Source organism: Phoenix dactylifera, unplaced genomic scaffold (assembly GCF_009389715.1).
Source record: "Phoenix dactylifera cultivar Barhee BC4 unplaced genomic scaffold, palm_55x_up_171113_PBpolish2nd_filt_p 001058F, whole genome shotgun sequence".
NCBI classification, from domain to species: Eukaryota; Viridiplantae; Streptophyta; class Magnoliopsida; order Arecales; family Arecaceae; genus Phoenix; species Phoenix dactylifera.
The window spans coordinates 2,112-12,739 of NW_024068407.1; the positions used below are offsets into that span (position 1 = coordinate 2,112).

The 10,628-nt window shown below is 43.8% G+C and overlaps 1 long non-coding RNA gene across 1 annotated transcript; it reads right to left on the minus strand.

Moving 5' to 3' along the window:
• Positions 1–494: 494 nt before the first annotated feature.
• LOC113462999 lies at positions 495–877 on the minus strand. Its single transcript, XR_003386481.1, has 2 exons — positions 668–877; positions 495–573 (listed from the first exon to the last, which is right to left on the minus strand). It is a non-coding gene; the product is annotated as an uncharacterized LOC113462999 (long non-coding RNA).
• Positions 878–10,628: the final 9,751 nt, after the last annotated feature.

Sequence of the window (10,628 nt, forward strand, 5' to 3'; positions counted from 1 at the left end):
TATCTAATGTTTGATCCAACATCAGCTTATAGATGCTTTCATCAGACCAAAGTGCAAGAAGCAACTTCATCATTTAAATGACGAGATGTATGTTCCACATCAAACACCAGATTGCGGGGGAGCATTAGGGGAAACCATGTCAAATATCATAAAATATATCTAATTGCTAAACCACAGTACCGTAACTGTGATAGAGGAAGCTCAGTAGCATACATATGTATAACCTCATGATTAGGGGATCAAAAGCACAAAGAAATCCACAAATAAATTGACACAGCCTAATGAATTTTTTTCAAAGTTCGCTAAATAAAAATTTTCATGACGCTATCCATAAAAGAAAATGCCAACTAGATGTAGTGTGAACTTCTTTACTTCTAGAAACAATAACAATTAAACTTCACATGTAAAATTAAAAATCCAAAAATAAACAGGAAAGCTCCAAACGTCCAAAATTTGACTTTTTTCGAGAATTATCAAAATCTAAAGCAAATATACCTCATGATCTGACATCCCTCCAGATACTTTATCCCGGACCAAAGCTATAAAATACCGTCGAATCCAGCCTCATATTTACTGCGATGGCAAAAATACTGCCAAATTACTACAATTTCAGCTAAAAACAGATATTAAAAAAAAAAGCACTAAGAAAGAACGAAAAGAAGCCAACCATAAACCTTCCAAGCTCCTCAAAACCTCGGAGCTCCAGACTTCACCGGATCCTCCCACAAAATCACCTCGGACCAGAACCGATCGATCCGAGAAGCCAGAAACCCTGACCCTAGATCTCAATGGCGAAGGGAATCGCTGTCCGCCCCGCTCTCTCCAGAGCCTTCTCCTCCCACTGCCGTCGTCTCCCAGACCAAATTTTTTTAGAAAAATAAAACGCTTTTCCCTGAATTTTTTTATTTTAAATGCGAGGCGGAGCTCGGAGGGCCGAGGCGGACCCATGGCGGTGGGACCCACCTACCCTTAACTCGTGGCCGAGAGAAGTACGGGATCCGATCTATTCCCAGTTGCCGATTGGCTCGGAGCACGGGGGCCGCTAATTAACCGGCACGTGGAGGTGGAAAGTTTGGCGGAGAAGTGGGTGGGGCCGGCCTGTTCTGGTGAGGCGGCGGTGGAGTGTAGTGTTGACTGCTAGTCTTTGTCTGGCTTTCGAGGTTGCCGTTCTGGGGGTTTGCGCGGGGGGATACGTAGGGGAATAAATGTTGCGGCGGTACATCTTGGGACTGGATGGTAGAGATATGGGACAATTGGTTCGGTAGGCCTAACATTTAGGCGAATTGAACCGATTTGGACCTGATTCTGGATAAGGGTTTGGGCCAGGGTCCCCCAGATCTCGCACTTGGTCATGTAACTCCGTTGGGGCCAACCGCTACAGCCAAAAATTGTTACCACCCTTATAGCAATTATAACTAACACATTCATTGATGTTTGCTATTGAAAATATTATATATAACCATAGTATACCCTACCATTATAAACCAAACAATACTAGGCATACTGTACCATACCGATTCGGTACCAGTATACGGTATGGATGACGTATCGATACTCGGTATGCCAAAATATCGATAATGTGCTAGTATGACACCGGTACATGATCCAGTATTGAAACAACAAATTTTGCATGTAACTACCTATCACAACTAAATAATAGAGTTGCGAGTATATTTGGTTGATTATAACCATTGTATAATGTTGTCAGTAATGGTTTTTGTAATCTTAGGACGGTCATTATCAAAACCCTGCTATGAACCTAGAATGCTAGAATTGAACGTATATGTTCTTACTTGGCCCTATTCCCTTGGAGGAACTTGGGCCTCGTCTTGTGGTAGAATAAGAATGTGAGTTATTGTGTCTAAGACAACTTATGATGGATGAAAGGGCGATGAGGTGATAGTAGGTCAGCTGAAGAGATAAAAGTCAAAATTCTAAACATGTCAAGATGGATGTAGATGGATGTAAGGAATCATGCCTAAACTCAAGTGTATATCATAGGGGATCCCATTGAAATGACATGTTAGGATTGTAGAAGGCCATGCTTATGCACAAATGGATGTGCATTTTGATAGTTCACATAGAAAAGATTAGAGCATAACTAGAGCAAACCGTACAAGATTTTTTCGGCATACAAGATTATTTACTAGATAGCATTTGCAAGCACCGTGGCTATAAAACAACATGCAAAAGCTTTCATGTTTTGATACGAAAGAAAACCATTTATATTTATTGTTGTAAATTCATCCTATACCATTTTTGTATGAAGGGTTCGGGTTGTATTTTTCGCACGAAAAAAAAAAATCAATTTTTTTCACATGAATCCACTATTGGATTGCACGATGGTCACTTTGAGATTATGCAGATGGATGAATGAAGAAGTTCGGATTGCTTGAAGAATTGTGTAGGGTATGATCTAATGATCGATGCTGTGAAAGAAGATCGATCATTTTTTATTTTTTTTGCGCAAAAGATATGAAATGCTATTGTACATGAATATAGTGGACTTCTAAATGAACATACATGTCCTCTTTAAGAAAAATTAAATGTACTTATAAAAGCAATGCCCTTAATTTGTGCCAAGGCTGGCCATGCTCAGACAAGATTAAGAGATTTTCTGAAAATTTATTTTCAACACAAATTCTAAACTACCTTTCCCCTAACCCAATTACATGGACCTTGGGCAAACTTGGGTGCTAAAAACCTTAGCCACAAAAGACACCACATAGCCAGGAGGTACCCTAACAGAAACTGGAGAGTTGGTTTGCATGCAAGGAATTTTTCATGCAAAAAAATGGACTGGTTTCCAGTTGGAAAAAAAAATCTGGAATAGTGATATCAACGGTCCATGTTGGAATCTAAATCGGTTGGACTGGGCCGCATTCATTTTCAGCTAGTTTTTGACACATGCAAAGAATAAGTGTTTGACAGATGCTGTTGATCAGATGATCAAATGAAATCTGATTGAAATGTGATTAACTAGGAAATAAATACTCAAAATGTTATATTGGACTAGTACATTATTAATGAGGAACAGAACTAAATCGACTAGAAACAAACTTGTTTTTTCTTTATATATATATATATATATATATATATATATATATATATATATATATATATATTAATTTTATTTTCTCAATCCGAGGGAAGATGGAAAGAATGAGGGAAACTGAGGAAAGAAAGCTTTTAAAAACATAAAAAAAACAAAAAGAAAAATGAAAGTAAATCATGTGGAATGGTATTGCCTCCGCTTCTATTTCTCTTTCAAGGATAAAAACAATAATAGACTACTACTGAGCAATGGATTCACACTAATGTGTAACATCAGTTGCCACAATATCAAAATTAAGATCAAGATGTTAAAAAAAAAATCAATAAAATTTCATAGTTATTAAGATTCTAATAGATTGGGTCCATGGAAGGGTTTCTTTCCATCTATTTTTGATGGATCAGCTCCAGTAGCCTTCTTTCTATCTTCTTTGAGTCTTTCTATATGCAGATGAGTGCTTCCTCCTCTTGTATAGATTCATCGAAGCTTTTGCACTTTCCACATGCAATAAATTAGCATCATCTATGGAAAACGAGGAGAGACCTAAAATTCTGACAATCTTAGGAACTATCAATAAGACCTAAGATACAGAAATTTTGTACTTTTGCTATTAACCATCAATAAAGCTATATTTTAGCTCTTCTTAAACGTCATGAAAGCATCCCCACATGGTTCAAATCTTTAAGGCCTGACTTACAAAGTTGCCTTCTGATGTATGGGAATCATGGAACTCATCCTATGACCACTAACCTAAACACCAAAGTGACTACTACAGGACTTATCCCAGGATTGCCAAGGTGAAAGATCCTAGCTTAGGCTAGGCTTGGATCGAAAGTGGCAAAGCTCAACCTATCGATCGAGTCCAAAGCCTACTAAGGTGGAAAATTCTAGCTCAAACTAAGCTCGGAGTGGAAGTAGCAAAGTCCGACCTGGCCAGGCGAGTGCAAAGCTTGCCAAGGTGAAAAGTCCTACATCAGGCTAGGCTCAAATGGGAGATGGCAAAGCCCGACTTGATCAATTGAGTGCACACTATTAGATAACTTGTCCAAGCTCAACGCGAGGGCAAAGGCAAAGAAAAGCCAACCTTGCACAATAATGGTTCCTAAAGCCGACCCAAACAATATGACATGCAAAGCCGAACTCCAAAAACTCGCCCCTTAAGGCTAGGAATAAGAGACAAGGATCAATAAGCCAACTTCAGTGGCTCTCAGGTCAAAGAGCCGAGCTTAACAACTCTTAGGTCAAGAAGTCAACCTCAACATCTCTCAACATAAGAAGCCGATCTCAACGGCTGTCAATATAAGAAGCCGACCTCAATGGCTCTCAAAACAAGAAGACCTCAAAGGCAATGGCTCATATCAACTGAAGATCTACACACCCGATCACATTCTTGACCTAATGAGATGCCCACATATCTCAAATCGTTGGCCTTTTGGATTATAAAAATATCTGCCTAAGTAGTTCACCGAAATATGTTTCAGTTAGACTTGTATTCTTGAGCTGATCCGGATATGAAAAGTTAAGAGTTAATTCTCTACTTGAATTAGGACTTAAGAGTCCAACCTTGATGGGACAAATACTCTGCATCTATAAAAGGAGGCTTAAGGTACCAGATTCGCATGACCACTATATGCAAACACAATACTGTATACTTTATTTCAAGTTTCCTCCTCCTTCTGTATTGTTTCCTAGAGCTCTATCTCTAACTTAAGTATCAGAGAGTCCACAGTTGGACCAGTTGGGACATCCTCCTTTCTATCTTCTTTCTATGTGCAGATCATCACTTCTTCCTCCTATGTGGATCCGTTAGCTCTCTTCCATCTTCCAAGTCTGATTTTGGCGGCAATAAATTGGAATTTGAATTGTGCCTATCCTCGATCTAATCGAGCCCGTTTTTGTTAAAATATTTGTAGGAGAAGAGGAAGAGGGAGAGAGAGAGAGAAAAAAGATTTTATATCTATGTTCCATCACATTTGGTATATCTTAAGAGTTATATATAGTTATGTACAGACTCCATATAAGAAAAATAATATAGGTTGATATATGATCACGCTAACAAAGAAAAATGTTATAGGTGATACAGATTGACATGTGATCCCTAAAATTACTCTAACAATATCATGCTAACAAAGAAAAATAATATAGGTTGATACGATATCACGCTAATAAAAAAATATTATGGGTAATACTGGTTGTTACATGATTCTTAAAATTATGCTAATATTCTTCCTCAAACTCAAGATGGTACTACAGTTGCCGACTTAAGTTTGGAAACTAGATCACGAATATCTCCAAAAATTGATGTACTAGATCAAGAGCTGAAGTAGCAGCTCAAAAGCTGACGTGGTGGTAGATTAAAAGCTGATGTGAGATCTCAAAAGCTGACGAGGTGGTAGATTAAGAGCTGATGAGGCAGCACAGAGCCTAATGTGGTAGAACGCAAGTTGTTATAGCAGCTCAAAAGATGATGTAGCTGATTAGAAGTTGACATAATAACTTAAAAGATGATATGACAAATTGATGTGTCAAGCTAATGTACAATACATAATTTAATATGGTAGAGTAGAAGCTGATATAGCAGCTTAGAAACTGATGCCACGGATCAAGAAGCTAATGCAACAAACTGATATATTTAGCAATGCCGATATAGCTAACTGATGCAATAGGCTAATGTATCCACCGACATAACTGACTAACATAGCAAACTATGTCTATCGATATGTCCGACTGATGTGTCTGCTGATTTGGCTGATTGACTTATCTGATGATGTGGCAACAAAAAGATACATAGAAAATGACAGTTGCAGCAAAAACAGAATTCGGAGAAAAGGCAACCGAAGATCGACGATCCTCATAGACAGAGGTACCATGAAAGAGGAGCAATTGGCTGATTGACTTGTCTGATAATGCGACAGTGAGAAGACACATAAGAGATAACAGTTGCAGCGAGGATAGAGCTCAGAGAGAAAACCAAAGGTCGATAATCCTCATAGATGGATGCACCATGGAAGAAGAGGAAGAGACCTCGAACTGGATGGTGAAGGAGCCGAAGGCAATAAATAATACTAGAGATAGAGAGAAAGGGGCCCGAACAACAGTGAGGAGAGACGATCAAAGATCTAAAGATGAGAAGACAAGCAATGGAGAGGAGTTGCAGATTTATTAGAAAATAGAGGATCTTCAAGTATTAATCCACTGAAAATAGAGGATATGTAAGTTTACTAAGGAATATTAGATCGTCGAATGTTGATTCACTAGAAAATAGGAGATCTGTGAAAAAATAAAGGATCTGCAGATCTACCGAAAAATAGAGGATCTTCGGGTGTTGATTCACCTGGGAATAGAAATCGATAGATCGGCAATGGAGGTCTTCAAACTTCTAGACATGGCAACGACCACAGCAAAAGCGAAAAAGATGGTGACAGCAGATTAGGTAATCAGTGGCTCTGATACTATGTTAAAATATTTGCAGGAGAAGAGAAAAAAGAGAGAGATAGAGAGAAAAGATTTTATATCTACGTTCTATCACATTCGGTATATCTCAAGAGTTATATATTCTCGTGTATAGACTCTATATAAGAAAAATAATATACGCTGATATATGATCATGCTAACAAAGAAAAATATTATAGATGATACAGATTATCATGTGACTCCCAAAATCACTCTAACAATATCATACTAATAAAAAAAAATAATATAGGTTGATAAAGGATCATGCTAATAAAAAAAATATTATGGGTCATATAGGTTGTTACGTGATCTCTAAAATTATGCTAACAACTTTCAACCCTATATACTGGTGTATATAATAAATCATAATAGATACTTTTTTTCTTCTTTACTTTAAAGGAACTTTGACTACATAGTGTAAGACCGTGGGATATTAATTATAAGAAACTCTATCTTTTAAATAGTATAGATAAAATGATATATTTTATATCTTCCAAAATAAAATTTGAAAATAAGGACATTTGTATGCAATGCTAAATATGTTCTTTGGATGGAAAATCAATGGGGAATGGGACATTGCATAGATATGTTGCCGCCAAAATTTAATATGATAAAACACCAAAACCCGACTTAACAAACAGAGGGGTGAAGGCATGAAGTCTTTGTCCCAAAAAAGCAGAGGAGTTAAACAAACAAGCGTGTTGTTATTGTCTAAACATAACCGTCCGGTGTGCCTCACAGGTACATTGATCTGGTCGGTAACGGACACGAACGACAAATCTGGGCCACATTAGGATCTTCCCTCCACCTCCTTTTTTGACTAGCTAATATGCGGTGTTATAACTTTAACAAGCATTTCACATGCAATTTGTCTTGCAGGTTCTTATGAATTGTACGAATCACATAGCTATCAACTGGTCATCGACATCCAATGACTTCAGTGGTTCTAGCAATCATGCACAGGATGATTGCTTCCAATGTTTCAGTTTTATTTCAGATCACTTGCGGTGATGAGCCTATTGGTCTATACAGGTTTAAGCTTGAGCTACAAAGTAATTAAAGCCTCTTCAACAGGCTTGCTTCTTTCTTTCTTTCTTTCTTCTTCTTCTTCTTCTTTTTCTTCTTTTTCTTCTTTTTTCCGTGGTGAAAACAGCATTTCATATAACTCTAACTTGAGTACAGGGGCGGCCCAATACATTTGGGGGCCTAAGGCAAATCCAATGAATGAGGCCTCTTTTTTTTAATAATATTTTTTTAATAAATATAAAATATTTAAAAAAATGATATAGAAATAGATAGCTATCAAGTATACTATTTCAATAAAGATATATAAATTTAATAAAAATAGGTAAAAAACTTTTTTAATTTAATATAATTTTTAAATGAAAGTTGTTACGGGGGAACTAAGCCGCCATGCCCCACGTGACCGGCACGCGCGCCCAGGAAGACTACGGCTGCCCTTTGATCCAGCAATCCGACCCCGAGTCGGACGTCCTCGGCTCCGCAGCCCGACCCCGAGTCGGCTGCCCTTTGATCCAGCAATCCGACCCCGAGTCGGACGTCCTCGGCTCCGCAGCCCGACCCCGAGTCGGCTGCCCTTTGATCCAGCAATCCGACCCCGAGTCGGATGTCCTCGGCTCCGCAGCCCGACCCCGAGTCGGCTGCCCCTTGATCCAGCGCTCCGACCCCGAGTCGGAGATCTCTTGATAACGACAGGCTATTCCCCAGAGGCACGCCGCGGCCTCCTGCTCCACTACTCCCTGCAACGGCTGTATCCGATGCTGCTCCACGATCTCCTGCATCAGCCGTACAAAGCGGAGCCCCACTATGCCCTGACGTGGCCGTACCCGGTGCTGCTCCACGACGCCCTGTAACGGCCATGTCAGTGGCCACACCATCGTGCCCCACGATAACGAACCCCCCCTGAGAGACCCCCCAGCCAGGTATATATGCGGCTGGGGGGAGAAAGGGGGGAGGTGAGCAATATCTCCCAGAGCACTCTCTTACTTGCGATTATCACCTCTCCTCCTCCTCCAATCTCCTCTGACTTGACCGTCGGAGGGCCATCACCACCCTGGTGGTGGTGCAAGGCTTGTTTGCAGGTTTCTTGGCGGAAGGTGGAGCGCAACCAACACCAACCAAGACAACTCAGACGGAACTCCGTTCACACCGCAGTGCCAATCGTTCTCGGTTTGGACCACCAGCAACAGTTGGCGCTAGAGGAAGGGACGAATCTTAGAACGATCGTAATGGCACGGCGAGGTGGTCGTGGAGCTTCCAATGCTTCCGGTCGCGGAGCCTCTCGCGCCTCCGGCCGAGAGGCTGCTGCGTCCCCAACGCACTCTCAGCAGCACTCCACCGCCCCTTCTCCCATTCAGACGGTCGAAGCTGCCCAGTTCGACCAGCTAGCCCAGCAGGTTCGCACCCTCGCGGAGGCAGTGCAGAATCTGCAGGGCGTGATCTCTCGGGTGCCGCAACGGGCTCAGGAGCCGCTGCCCCCCGAGCACTCGCCTCTTCCTCACAACCCGCGCTCCTTCCTCTCCCATGGAGAGGAGCGCCGGCGCGAGGAGGATTCTCGAGTGCGGTCCATTCTGCCAGGACCTTCTCATCGGAGCTGTGCGGGGTACGAGAGGCGGACCCGGGCGCGTTCTCAGACACCCCAGTCCTCGAGGGGCCCGCACTCCAGTCGGTCCCCCTCGCGCCGCTCCTTGTCCCCCACCCACCGGTCGCGCTCCCTGGACCGGCGGGTGGACGATCTCCACAGACAACTCCAGGTCCTGAAGGGCCACTCCAAAGATCCCTTCGCTGACTTGGAGATCTCCTCCCAGCCGGCGCTTGCCTCGAGGATCCTGCGGACCCCGAACCCGCCGGGGTTCAAAATGCCGGCGATCGAACCCTACGACGGGGCGGCGGACCCGCGGGACCACGTGGAGAGTTTCAGGACTCTTATGCTCCTCCATGGAGCATCGGATCCGCTCCTCTGCAAGGCCTTCCCGGCGACCCTCCGTGGCCCGGCAAGGGCATGGTTCGCCGGCCTGGAGGCTAACTCCATCCAGTCCTTCGACCAGTTCACCCGCTTCTTCATCAGCCATTTCGCCATCAGTAGCAGGCGGCGACTGGTCTCCGACTTCCTCTTTGATGTCCGGCAAAACGAGGGAGAAAGCCTACGGGATTATCTCACCCGCTTCAACAAGGCTACACTGGAGGTCCGGAACCTGAGCCAGGAAGTGGCTCTCTCAGCCCTGAAGCGTGGCTTCCGGAAGGGCAGACTCACCTTCTCCCTGGACAAACGCCTGCCGCGGAGCTTCCCGGAGCTGTTATCTCGGGCAAACCAGTATGTAGATGCCGAGGAGGCAGCCTCCCACCGGAACAAGGAGGCCGCCGAGGCCCCTCTAAAGCCCGGGAAGAAAAGGCGAAAAGAGGCACCCCAGAGGAGGAGCCCGACGCCTCAACGCCGGCGCAGAAGCCCGTCACCAGCAAGGAACCACGGCGCCACACGCTCTCGTTCTCCGTACCGACGCTTCAACCGGTACACCCCACTCCTGGCCCCCCGGGCCCAGATCCTCATGGAGGTTAAGGGGCGGGAGGACCTCCCGGTCCCGAGGCAGATGAAGAAGATCCCTGGGAGGAGGCCTTCTCGGGCGTACTGTGAGTACCACCGAGACCACGGCCACGATACCGAAGACTGCTTCCAGCTTCGGGACGAGATCGAGGCTCTCATTCGCCGAGGGCGTCTCGGTCGATATGTAAACGACCGACGTCCCCCGGCAGACCCGCGTCCGGCCGACCCGGCCCCTCAGGAGCCTCGGGAGCAGAATCGACCCGTTGCGGGAGTGATCCACACCATCACTGGGGGCTGCTCTCGGCCCGTGAGGAACGCAGGGGGCTCGGCAGAAGCATCAGGAGTGGCCGTCGCGAAGAGGCAGCGGGTCGGAAATGTAATCACTTTTTGTGATGAAGATGTAAAGGGGGTTCAGACTCCCCACGATGACGCCATGGTGATCTCTCTCACTATGGCGAACTATGATGTAAGGCGTGTTCTTGTGGATAGTGGAAGCTCAGCTGATATTTTGTATTATGAGGCCTTCCAAAAGATGAGCTTGTCCCGACAATTGTTGCACAA